General features: G+C 35.3%; 1 pseudogene; it reads right to left on the bottom strand.

Annotated features, from left to right (window-relative positions):
- Positions 1 to 8,533: 8,533 nt before the first annotated feature.
- Positions 8,534 to 9,213, bottom strand: LOC148917687 (uncharacterized; annotated as a pseudogene).
- Positions 9,214 to 10,595: the final 1,382 nt, after the last annotated feature.

The raw sequence follows: 10,595 nt of genomic DNA, 5'->3' as shown, positions 1-10,595 counted from the left end.
GATCGTGTGAACTCTTAAGTAGATAAATTAGATCGGATTTTGCAGTTTTTTCCTCAGCAGTACCTCGACGTGACATGAGCAAGATTTCATCCCTCGGCATCAAATATCACCTTCTAACATTCAAAACAACAAAGAATAAATAAATTTTTAGCGAAGTTTGTAAAGTGGCTGAGCAATCCGAATGTTTTATAACAATCTCATAAAAGAAAATGTTTATAGCAATTAAGAAATGAAAGCACTACAAGAAGACTGGGCTATAGTAACAACACAAAACACATGCTTACAGAAAATGTGGCAGTTTTCAAGCCATTTTAGTTTGGCACGATGACAAGTGACGAAAATGGTACAAGTTTGCTAACAAACCACTTAAAGTAGATACTTTCTCTAATTGAAGTACCCTATCCCTTTTTTTTTTGGGTGAGCGAATAATTGCTTCTTCTTTTTTGGGTCCATTTTTGTTGAAAGGAAATTATTATTATTATTATTATTATTATTATTATTATGAATAAAAGTTTAGGGAGAGGGGAGGCTACGCCATTCCAGGGCCATGGCATACCAAGGCCTCTTTGAGGACTTATGGAGTGGTTCTTTAGCCATTTTTTGATTTTTACATACTATTGACTAAAAAGGATTGTTGGCAGCAGAACTTGAACAAAGACCTTGATCGTGACGAAAACGATCCTCACCAACTCAACCAAACTCTCGTTGGTGTTGAAAGGAAATTTTGATATAGGACAAGATGGGGTTAAATCTTGTGGAGAAATTTAGAAAACGATTCAAAATGATGAAATATGGGTTCAAAGATGGAAAATCATACTTGTGGCCCAAGGAAAGAAGCAAGGCCTATCATTTGTATTTTCAGGTCTGGAGAATATTTCAAGATGATAATGGTTTTGGCAAGATTTATATTTAGTTTCTTGTCTTGTTTTCAATTATTAGGGGGGTCACTCGAGGCCGTTTGATTTGTACTGGTTAGGCTTTCAGGTTTTTTTATTGGGGTTTGTCTCCCCCCCCCCTCTCCCATTTTATCAACAACAAAAAAAATAATTAAATTATGGAATAAATAGTTTTTAGGATTTTGACAAAAAATAAATTTTTGGGATATTATTTTACTAATAAAGGTTTATTTATATTTATTTACATTAAAGATTGAATTGTTTCCTACGATTATTATGGCTTTGAGTTTACTATTTAAACAACCTAATTCAGTTATAATCGCAAATCAATTTATTTTTATGGATTCTAGTTTCAGATTAATGTTTGTCTTTCCTTTATCCTTTTTTTTTGGTTTCTCATATATATATATGTATATGTATTATATTATATTGTCAAAGTCATTCATGAAGCATGATGTTGATTTGCCCAGGTAGCACTCAACAAACTAACAGATTACCTGTCTCTTGGATTACCAAAAAGAATAAGCTTTGTGTGCTTATAAATCTATAATTAGTTCTAAGACATTAAAAAACAAAAGCATCGATCATATAAAATCCAAATTAATTAACAATTTAATTAGTGATCGATGGCTCACCTTTTTGCTTATGTGAGCATCTTTCTCTTAGTTTGTGGATCAGCCAATGCTCAACAAGCATCCCAGTTCTGTGTTTATGCCTGGCATGAATTCAGAAATTGCCTGAGGTTCCTTACCGGAAAAAACTATCCTCAATATCCATCACTCGAGTGTTGTAAGGCGGTGAGGACATTGAACTTGGTGGCCCAAGGTGATGAGTTAGCACCTGGGAATATATGTCAATGCATTGAGGACATGGCTTCTGTATATCGCATTCCTTTTGTAGCCTCTCTCATCCAAGACCTTCCCATAAAATGCAATGCTCATCTTAGTTTCCCTATTTCTAATAGCATGGATTGCACCCAGTAATACTCTCTCTCTCTCTCTCTCTCTCTCTCTCTCTCTCTCTCATAACAACTTCAGCCTTGGCATCAACTACAAAATATATATATATATATATATATATATATTATAATCACAGACATTCGTAGCAGATGATGAGGCGACTAAATACACTATTAGTGCCTAATAGCACAATAGATACGGATAATCGTATCTATTAGTTATTAGGCACCAATAGTATGTGTAGCCACCTCATTGTGTGTCATGAATGTCAATGATTATGTAATGTTGTTTTCTTGTAGTGATCGATACAATAATTGCCTAATATGATATCACATAGCTCTGGTTAATTTTATAATGTGTGTGTAGACAAATTAACATTATGATTATTATTGTTTTCTGCAGCCTCAAATGAGACTTCTTGAATTGAAGCAAATAATTAGTGGGGAGGGGTCCGAAGTCTTTTGGAGCATATTTGAACGTGTGTAAACGAATTGGTGGGATATGCAAATAATTTATGAATAAAATCTATTGTAAGGTAACCAGTACAAGCAGCCACTGGTTGATCTCTTCATATAATCCAAGTGATCTACTCCATTACTAGTAGCTAGGAAACTAAAAATAAACTTTAAATAATGTAAAACGATGTTCTTGCTACACTAGTCTTTAGTTAATGTTGTGTACTTCTCTTGACGTCCTAAATTTGCGAGAAATATTTATAGAACATGTATATATACAAAAAATTTTACTGTATAGAAGATAGATAGGTCTGTGCATGGAAAAACCTTGTTGGAACTCCATTTCCCAGACTTAATAAGATCCTCGAAATAACCCACAAAACACAAACGTTTAGTGAGCCGGACTGAATTGGTTAGAATTGAACTTGGAGTATTGAATTGGGTTGGTTTGGACTGACTTGAAATTGAGTCCAATAATGTCAAGTTATGTACCAAACAAAGGACTGGATTAGACCTTTAATGCAAGAGGAGCCTCTGTATGTATCTGATGCAGAGTGTTTTCAACTAGAAAACATGAAGAATCCCAACTTTTTGGCAGAGATTGAAAATAGCCAAAAAATTTTATAATAAACCTGGAACGACAGATAAAATAAGATAAGACCAATAACAAAATCTGACATTGTTACCGAATTGTGGCATTCTGAGTAATAATGATCTCCGACTATCGAGCCAAGGAGAAAGAAACCATCTCACAAGACAAAACCAAAAGAAAACCCAAAGCATCTAATAAATATATCATATAAAGATAGTAATAAATAAATAAAAAACAGAAAATCCAACCCAAAAAAAAAAAAAAAAAAAAAAACAATAGCGTCTGGATAACATTATCTACATGGGTGGAAGTATAGGCTACAACCTAGGGAGCTTTTTGGGGGAAAACAAACCTATATATTAAATATAGCTCATTATGTAATAACTTATTAAGGTTTTTTTTTTTATTTTAAATTTTTAAAAAAGGTCAAATTCTTCATGAATTTAGTTGCAGGGTAGCAATAAAAATAAAATAAATAAACTTTAATTTTGTTGTTGAACATATTTTTATTTTGATAATATGTGTTTTTGGATTGCATTTAATTAATATTTGTTTTATGTTAAAGATATTTTTTTGGTCTAATTTATGTTAAAGCTTATTGGAAATTAGTCAATAGAGTTGTGAACTAACATGGTCTATATGATTTAATATATATTCTCTTTCTAGAAAAAGTACATAAATTGTAAGTACGAAAAAAATAATTTTTACATTTTAAGCTAATAAATTTAGTTAGTTCAACCATTAAAAAATTGGGAGTTTCACTAAAACACCCAAAATGGGGGCTGAAATTATTAAAAAACCCAACACACAAAACACTTTATAAACACACCTAAAACCCATTATTACACACACTCAAAACTCATTTATAAACACACCCAAAAAATATACAATTGTTGATTTTGGGTGTGTTTCTATGTTTAAATAGTGCTTGGGGTTTTTTATAAATACATGTCTAGGATTGAGTTTTTTTTATAAATACATGTCTAGAATTGAGTTTATTTATAAATTTGTATAAAAAGTTCCTAGTTCCACCCTTGATTATCTAATCCAGGAAATCAAAATAACAATTATCAAAGTATCTCAAAATTTAATAATAAAATCGTTTGTAAAAGAAACAATAAAATCGAAAAAAAAAAGTTTTAGATAGAGATCTTAACATTGTTTGAGCCAAATAAATCTCTTCCCTAAAAAAAGGAAAGAGAAGAAATTGAGAGGCATGAGAGAGAGAGAGAGAGAGAGAGAGAGAGAGAGAGAGAGAGAGAGAGAGAGAGAGAGAGAGAGAGGAAAAGCCAAATAAATCTCTTCACTGAAAAAGAAAAAAAAGAAAAAGAGAGAAGAAATTGAAAGGCAGGAGAAAGAAGAAAGGAGGAGAGAGAGAGATAGAGGAAGGCAAACTAGAGAAAGATGATGCAAAGCGTGGGGGGTGAGGAGGAGCTCACGCTCGTTATAAACCCACATTTGAGGTTGGGTTTTATAGCCGTAGTTATTTAGGACTTGGATCCAAAGCCCATATTCAGTATGTGATACAATTAAGCCTATTAAACAACAGATTGAATCCATGTTCATTTTAATTGAATATATCTAGTCTAGTTCAGTGCACCAAACATGACAAGCTTTGTCAAGTAAGGGGGCACAGTGTGGATACCAAATTCCACAACCTATCTGAAATGTCTTTCATCATCTGGAATTAAACAAAACAACACACAGGTAGTAAGGGGGCACAGTGTGGATACACCCTGTAAGTCTGTACTAAGCCTTTATGCAATAATACTAACCTTGTTCAGCCATTGTAGCAGTAGAGAAATCTGGTTTCGTCTAGAAAATCTTCTTCCCTCTGCAGCTCTTGATGTCTCTGTCTCTTAGATAGGGTGAGTACTGATTTTAGAGCGTGTTTGCTGCAAGGGAAGGGACCTCTATTTATAGATGCATCACTACGAAAACCTTGCCGATCAAGAAGTATTCGAGTGTCCTTTTTGCATTAGAATAGGTTTGTTTCAATCCATGTTGTATTAGGAATCCTGATAATACTTGTGTTTGATTTTAATAAGCTCTGTACAAGCATTATCTAATGAGGATTGAGTTGTATCTCCTGATCAAACCAAAACCCGAATCCTCTTAGGATTAGAAGATCACCTTTTATGGATTAAGACAATAAATTGTCTTACATTCTCCCACTTGATCGATTAATCCCAAAGTTTTGTGTTGATCACTTAAGGCCTTGGTGAAATATAACTCAATCTGATTCCATCAAGCAATTGTCAATTTTAAAGAATGAAAAGGAACCATCAAGACTTCACCTGAATATATAAGGATCCAGAGTCTTTATAATCACATTGATCATTCTTTAAAACCACATAAGCTTCCATCAAGATTAAACAGAAAAATAAACATGTTTCACTGTAAAGCTTTATGAACATGTCTATTCATTGTCCCTTAATTTGACTACTAAGGTCTTATCATTTAAAATGATATCCTGTCATGAATGAAAATCATATGCAGACATCTTCAGCTAGCTTTCTGCTCAATTCATTCAAGTGTTTATGAGTATATATATACATAAAAATTAAACGTGTAAACTGTTTAACTAGAAAACTTTATTTCTGAATCAGAAACTGAAATCAACATCCATCAAAAACCATAACCAACTGTAAATTTAAGACTTCAACAGAAAACTACTCTAAACTTAACAAGGCTCCCACTGATTTAAGCATTCAAATCATTCCTTAATCCCATGCTCATAACATGCCTATGGAACACAGCATTTGGGACTCCTTTTGTGAGAGGGTCTGCTATCATTTTGTCTGTACTGATATGACTTATATTAGTATAGCCTTGAGCAATTTTCTCCTTCACTATTATGAACTTGACATCCAATAGTCTTGAACCCTTTGTCCTTTTGTTTCCTTTTGCAAACAAAACAGTTGCGCTGTTGTCATTCCATATTTGAATTGGTCTGTGTATCGATTCAACCACATTCAAACTGATAATGAAATTTCTTAACCATATGGCTTGAGAGGTGGCCTCATAACATGCTAGAAACTCTGCAAACATAGTTGAACCTGCTGTCAAAGGTTGTTTTACACTTCTCCACGACACTGCACCTCCTCCAAACATGAATACAAAACCTGATGTTGATTTCATGGAGTCTTGACATCCTGCAAAATCAGCATCTGCATAACCTTGTAATTCCAGCGTGCCACTTCTTTTGAATGTTAGTTTGTAATCTTTTGTCCTTTGCAAGAATCTTAACACTCTTTTCCCTGCAATCTAGTGAGCTTGTCCAGGATTGGACTAAAATCTTCCTAGCACACTGACTGCAAAAGCCAAGTCAGGTCTGGTACAAACCTGCGCATACATTAGGCTTCCAACTAGTGAAGCATATGGTTTGTCAACCATTTCCAGCTTTTCTTGCTCAGTCTTAGGTGCTTGTTCAGTGCTTAGCTTATCCCCTTTTGCAATAGGAATATCACTTCCTGTGCAGTTTTGCATATTGAATCTCTTGAGCACCTTTTCTATGTAGGATTTTTGTGATAGTCCAAGTACCCCATTCTTTCGATCTCTGCTTATATCAATGCCTAAAACATATGATGCCTCAGCTAGATCAGTCATTTCAAAGTTCTTAGATAGGAAATTCTTGCAGTCATGTAACATGGTGAGATTTGTGCAGGCTAGTAAAATGTCATCTACATACAAAACTAGTAAAATGAAATGTCACACTCATCTTCATGTATATGCATTCGTCTAAAACATTTTCAACAAAACCAAAGTCTTTCACTTCCTTGTTGAACTTTAGGTACCACTGTCTAGAGGCTTGCTTTAATCCATAGATTGACTTGTTTAGCTTGCAGACCAAGTCCTTTCCCCCTTCTTGAACAAAACCTTCAGGTTGCACCATATATATGTCTTCTTCCAAATCTCCATTTAGGAAAGCTGTCTTGACATCCATCTGGTGCAAGTGGAGGTCAAAATGTGCTACAAGGGCCATGATAACCCTTAATGAATCCTTGGTCGAGACCGGTGAGAAAGTCTCATTAAAATCTATTCCTTCTTTCTGTGTGAATCCCTTTGCAACCAATCTTGCCTTATACCTATCTATATGTCCTTTTGAGTCCAGTTTCATTTTATATATCAATTTACTACCAATTGGTTTGCAACCTTGAGGTAAGGTCACAAGCTTCCAGACTCCATTTTTCTCCATTGAATTCAGTTCTGACTTCATTGCTGCAAGCCAGTTTTCTTTCTTTTCACTTGTCATGGCCTGTTTGAATGTTGCAGGATCTTCCATGATATTCACATCATGTTCTGCTCCCTGTAGGTATACAAAATAATCATCTCCTAAGGCAGGTTTTTTTGCCTTTGTGATCTTCTTAGTTCCAAGTTTGGTTCTGGATTTGCTACTTCTTGTGCTTGAGCCATGTCTTGATTTTCTGCTGGTGGTGCTTGATTGTCATTTAACTCCATTGGTTCTGCAATTTCAGGTTCATTGACATTGGTCTCTTCAGTGTGTTCGAGTTGAGTGTTGATTGAATCCATTTGAGGTAATCTAACAATTTCTTTACTTGGATTCTGTGGCATGTCATGGTTCAAGATTATTTCTTCAAAACTGAAACTTTCTTCCTCATCTATTTCTTGGTCAGTTTCTATAAAGACTGCTCTTGAGGTTTCTATGAATCTAGTAGTGTGTTTGGGACAATAAAATCTGTATCCCTTTGTTCTTTCAGGATAGCCAACAAAAAAACCACTTATGGTTTTTGGATCCAACTTCTTTTCTGCTGGATTGTAAGGTTTTGCTTCTGCTTTATAGCCCCATATTTTCAGATGTTTAATGCTAGGCTTCCTTCCATTCCACACTTCATAGGGAATTCTATTTATGCTTTTGGTTGGAATTCTATTTAGAATATAGTTGGCTGTTTTTAAAGCTTCTCCCCAAAGAAAAATTGGCAGATTTGTACAGCTCATCATACTCCTTATCATGTCTTTCAAGGTCCTGTTTCTTCTTTCTGAAATTCCATTTTGTTGAGGTGTACCTGGGTTGGTGTACTGAGCTATAATTCCTTCTTCTTGAAGAAACTTAGCAAAGGGTCCAGGATTCCTTCCAGTCTCATCAAACCTTCCATAGTACTCTCCTCCTCTATCCGATCTAACCACCTTTATTTTCAAGTTCAACTGGTTTTCTACTTCAGCCTTATAAATTTTGAACTTGTCCAATGCACTTGATTTCTCTTTAATGAGATAGATATATCCATATCTTGAAAAATCATCTGTAAAAGTTATAAAGTAGTTAAATCCCTCATGAGTTGGATTTGGAAAGGGTCCACATATATCCGTATGAATGAGTTCCAGTAAACCTTTGCTTCCCAATGCCCCTTTCTTTCTTAAGTTGGTTAATTTCCCTTTGATACATGGAATGCAAACTTCATCTTCGTTTTCATGATTCAATGGTGGTAAGACAGATTCCTTACACAGTTGTGTTATCATTTCTTTTGAAACATGTCCAAGTCTTTTATGCCATAATTTGAAGGAAATCTCATTGGTTTTGGTTTGCACAGTGTTTATTTCCATTTCAGTTCTTTTGCAGTTTAATCGAAATATTCCATCAATGAGACTTGCTTTGCCAACTAAATATTTATTTCTGAAAATAGAACAACTAGTTCCATCAAAATTCAAACTGAACTTTGATTTTACAAGTCTAGTAACTGAAATCAAACTTTTCTTCATAGAAGGAACATAAACTACTTCATCTAATTCCAAAACAAAACCAAATTCTAACTTGATTCTAACTGTCCCTACGTAATTAACTTGGACTTCTTCTCCATTTCCCACGAACACCTTCACTTCATCCTTGCTTGGCAGCCTCTTGCTTGTAAACTCCTTTTCCCTTCTTCTTTTCCAGCCACTTTTTGTATTTCCATGTGTCCTGCTTTCTTGCAAAAGAAACAACCTAATCCAGTTGTAGGTTTCAAAGCCTTATCTCAGTACTGTTCTCCTTTTCTTTCCCAGCAGCAGGCTTATACTTGTTTTCTTTGTTTTGTTTAGTCTGAACCATGTTGACCATTTTGGCTCCCTTTTCTCTTATGATATTGTGCTCTTGTTGGACAGAAATAGTAATAAGATCATTCAAGGTCCAGGTCTCCTTCTGAGCAATGTAGGTTTCCTTGAGAGATTTAAACTCTTTAGGCAATGAATTTAGTGCAAAATGGACCATCATGTCCTTATGTACTGTCATATCCAGCTCTTGTAATTTCGTTCCTATGTCAATCAAGTTCATGATATGAGCTCTCACACAACCCTGTCCATCATACTTCATATCAATCAATTGATTCAGCAGGGAACTCTTGACACTTTTTCAGATTCCTTGAACCTTTGTGCAATTGACTCATAGTATTGCTGTGCATTCTTGGATTTAGGAATGCTTCCTTTCACTGATGAAGACATAGCCCTTTGCATGATTAACATAGCCATCTTGTTTGCCTTTTCCCATTTGGCAAACTTAGTCTTGGTTTCTGCAGAAGCATCTGCAGCTGGTTCCTGGGGAGGTTTCTCTCTGAGCACAAAATCGTAATCCAGTAAAACCTAGAGATATTTCCAGATCTTGTTTCCATTTGCTATAATTTGATCCAGTCAAGGTTTCGATGGAGTTGTGATTCACTGTAGAATTTGCAATACAAATTAAATAAAAACTGTCCCTAAAACTTTACTTAAACATGTTATCTCATACCTTTGGGTTTAAGTTTAAACATGTTCCAAAATCCTAGACAGTTAATCGTACAAGCTTCCTGCAAGTAACTCACATCTATGGATGTAAAGATACTCACAAGCTAGTGCAATCAACTGTCCAGATTGTTCCATAAGTGCTGTGATCAATCTGTACAACTTTCCATTTGTGGATGGAGAATCATATAGAAGGCTACGAACACTGATGCAATTTTCTGACCAAACTGTTAAATTCAAGAACTCCTACACACTGAGCAGCTGTGGCTTACTCATTCTGCATAGCAATTTTCAAATTTTGGTCAAAACTTTATGAGCAGAGATAACCTTATGCTCTTTTAACAGTTAAGATTTGCAAACAAAAGAAAAACTGCATACTTTATAGCTGTTTGCCCGTTTTGCGTTTACTCCTATGATGGAAGGGCAAAGTTCCCCACGCCTTGAGAACCATAAACTGGTCAACAAGTCAGCTTTCTTTGGTGTGCGAGCGTGCCACTGCTAGTAATAAAAATTCTAGCAGACTTAGTTTGGAATGGATAACTTGCGCCCCAAGTTACCTGATTTCTGCAAACAAACGATTGTGAATTTGGGTGAGGAATATCTCCCAAGTAAGTTCTTTTCTTGCCTCAGACTGGTGAGGACTTTAACAATTTATTCAAGTATAAAGAGGTTGTTCTGCGCCAGAATGGTTGATGGGATTTAAATTGTTTTTAGGCAGTAACTGCCTTTTACAAAACTATAACAATAAATACTCATGCTAGAGAGATGAAGATACTGTTGGAACTCCATTTCTGTCGAGATGGAAGGTTACAGGCTGGACTGGAAATGCCCGGGCTGGACTGGAGACGCTTGGGCTGGACTGGACCGTTGACAACCTTGGCTGCCAGGTTTCAATTATAAATCGATACCAAAGGTTGATTCTGGCAGAGCTTCAATGTACCTTAAGCTTTTGTGAGGCTTTTGAGTGGGCGAGCGCAATTTT

The sequence above is a fragment of the Prunus mume genome, linkage group LG4 (genome assembly GCF_029339155.1).
Source record: "Prunus mume cultivar Tortuosa linkage group LG4, ASM2933915v1, whole genome shotgun sequence".
NCBI lineage: Eukaryota > Viridiplantae > Streptophyta > Magnoliopsida > Rosales > Rosaceae > Prunus > Prunus mume.
The sequence above is the reverse complement of the archived record's forward strand: the minus strand, read 5'-3'. Positions and strand labels throughout refer to the sequence as shown.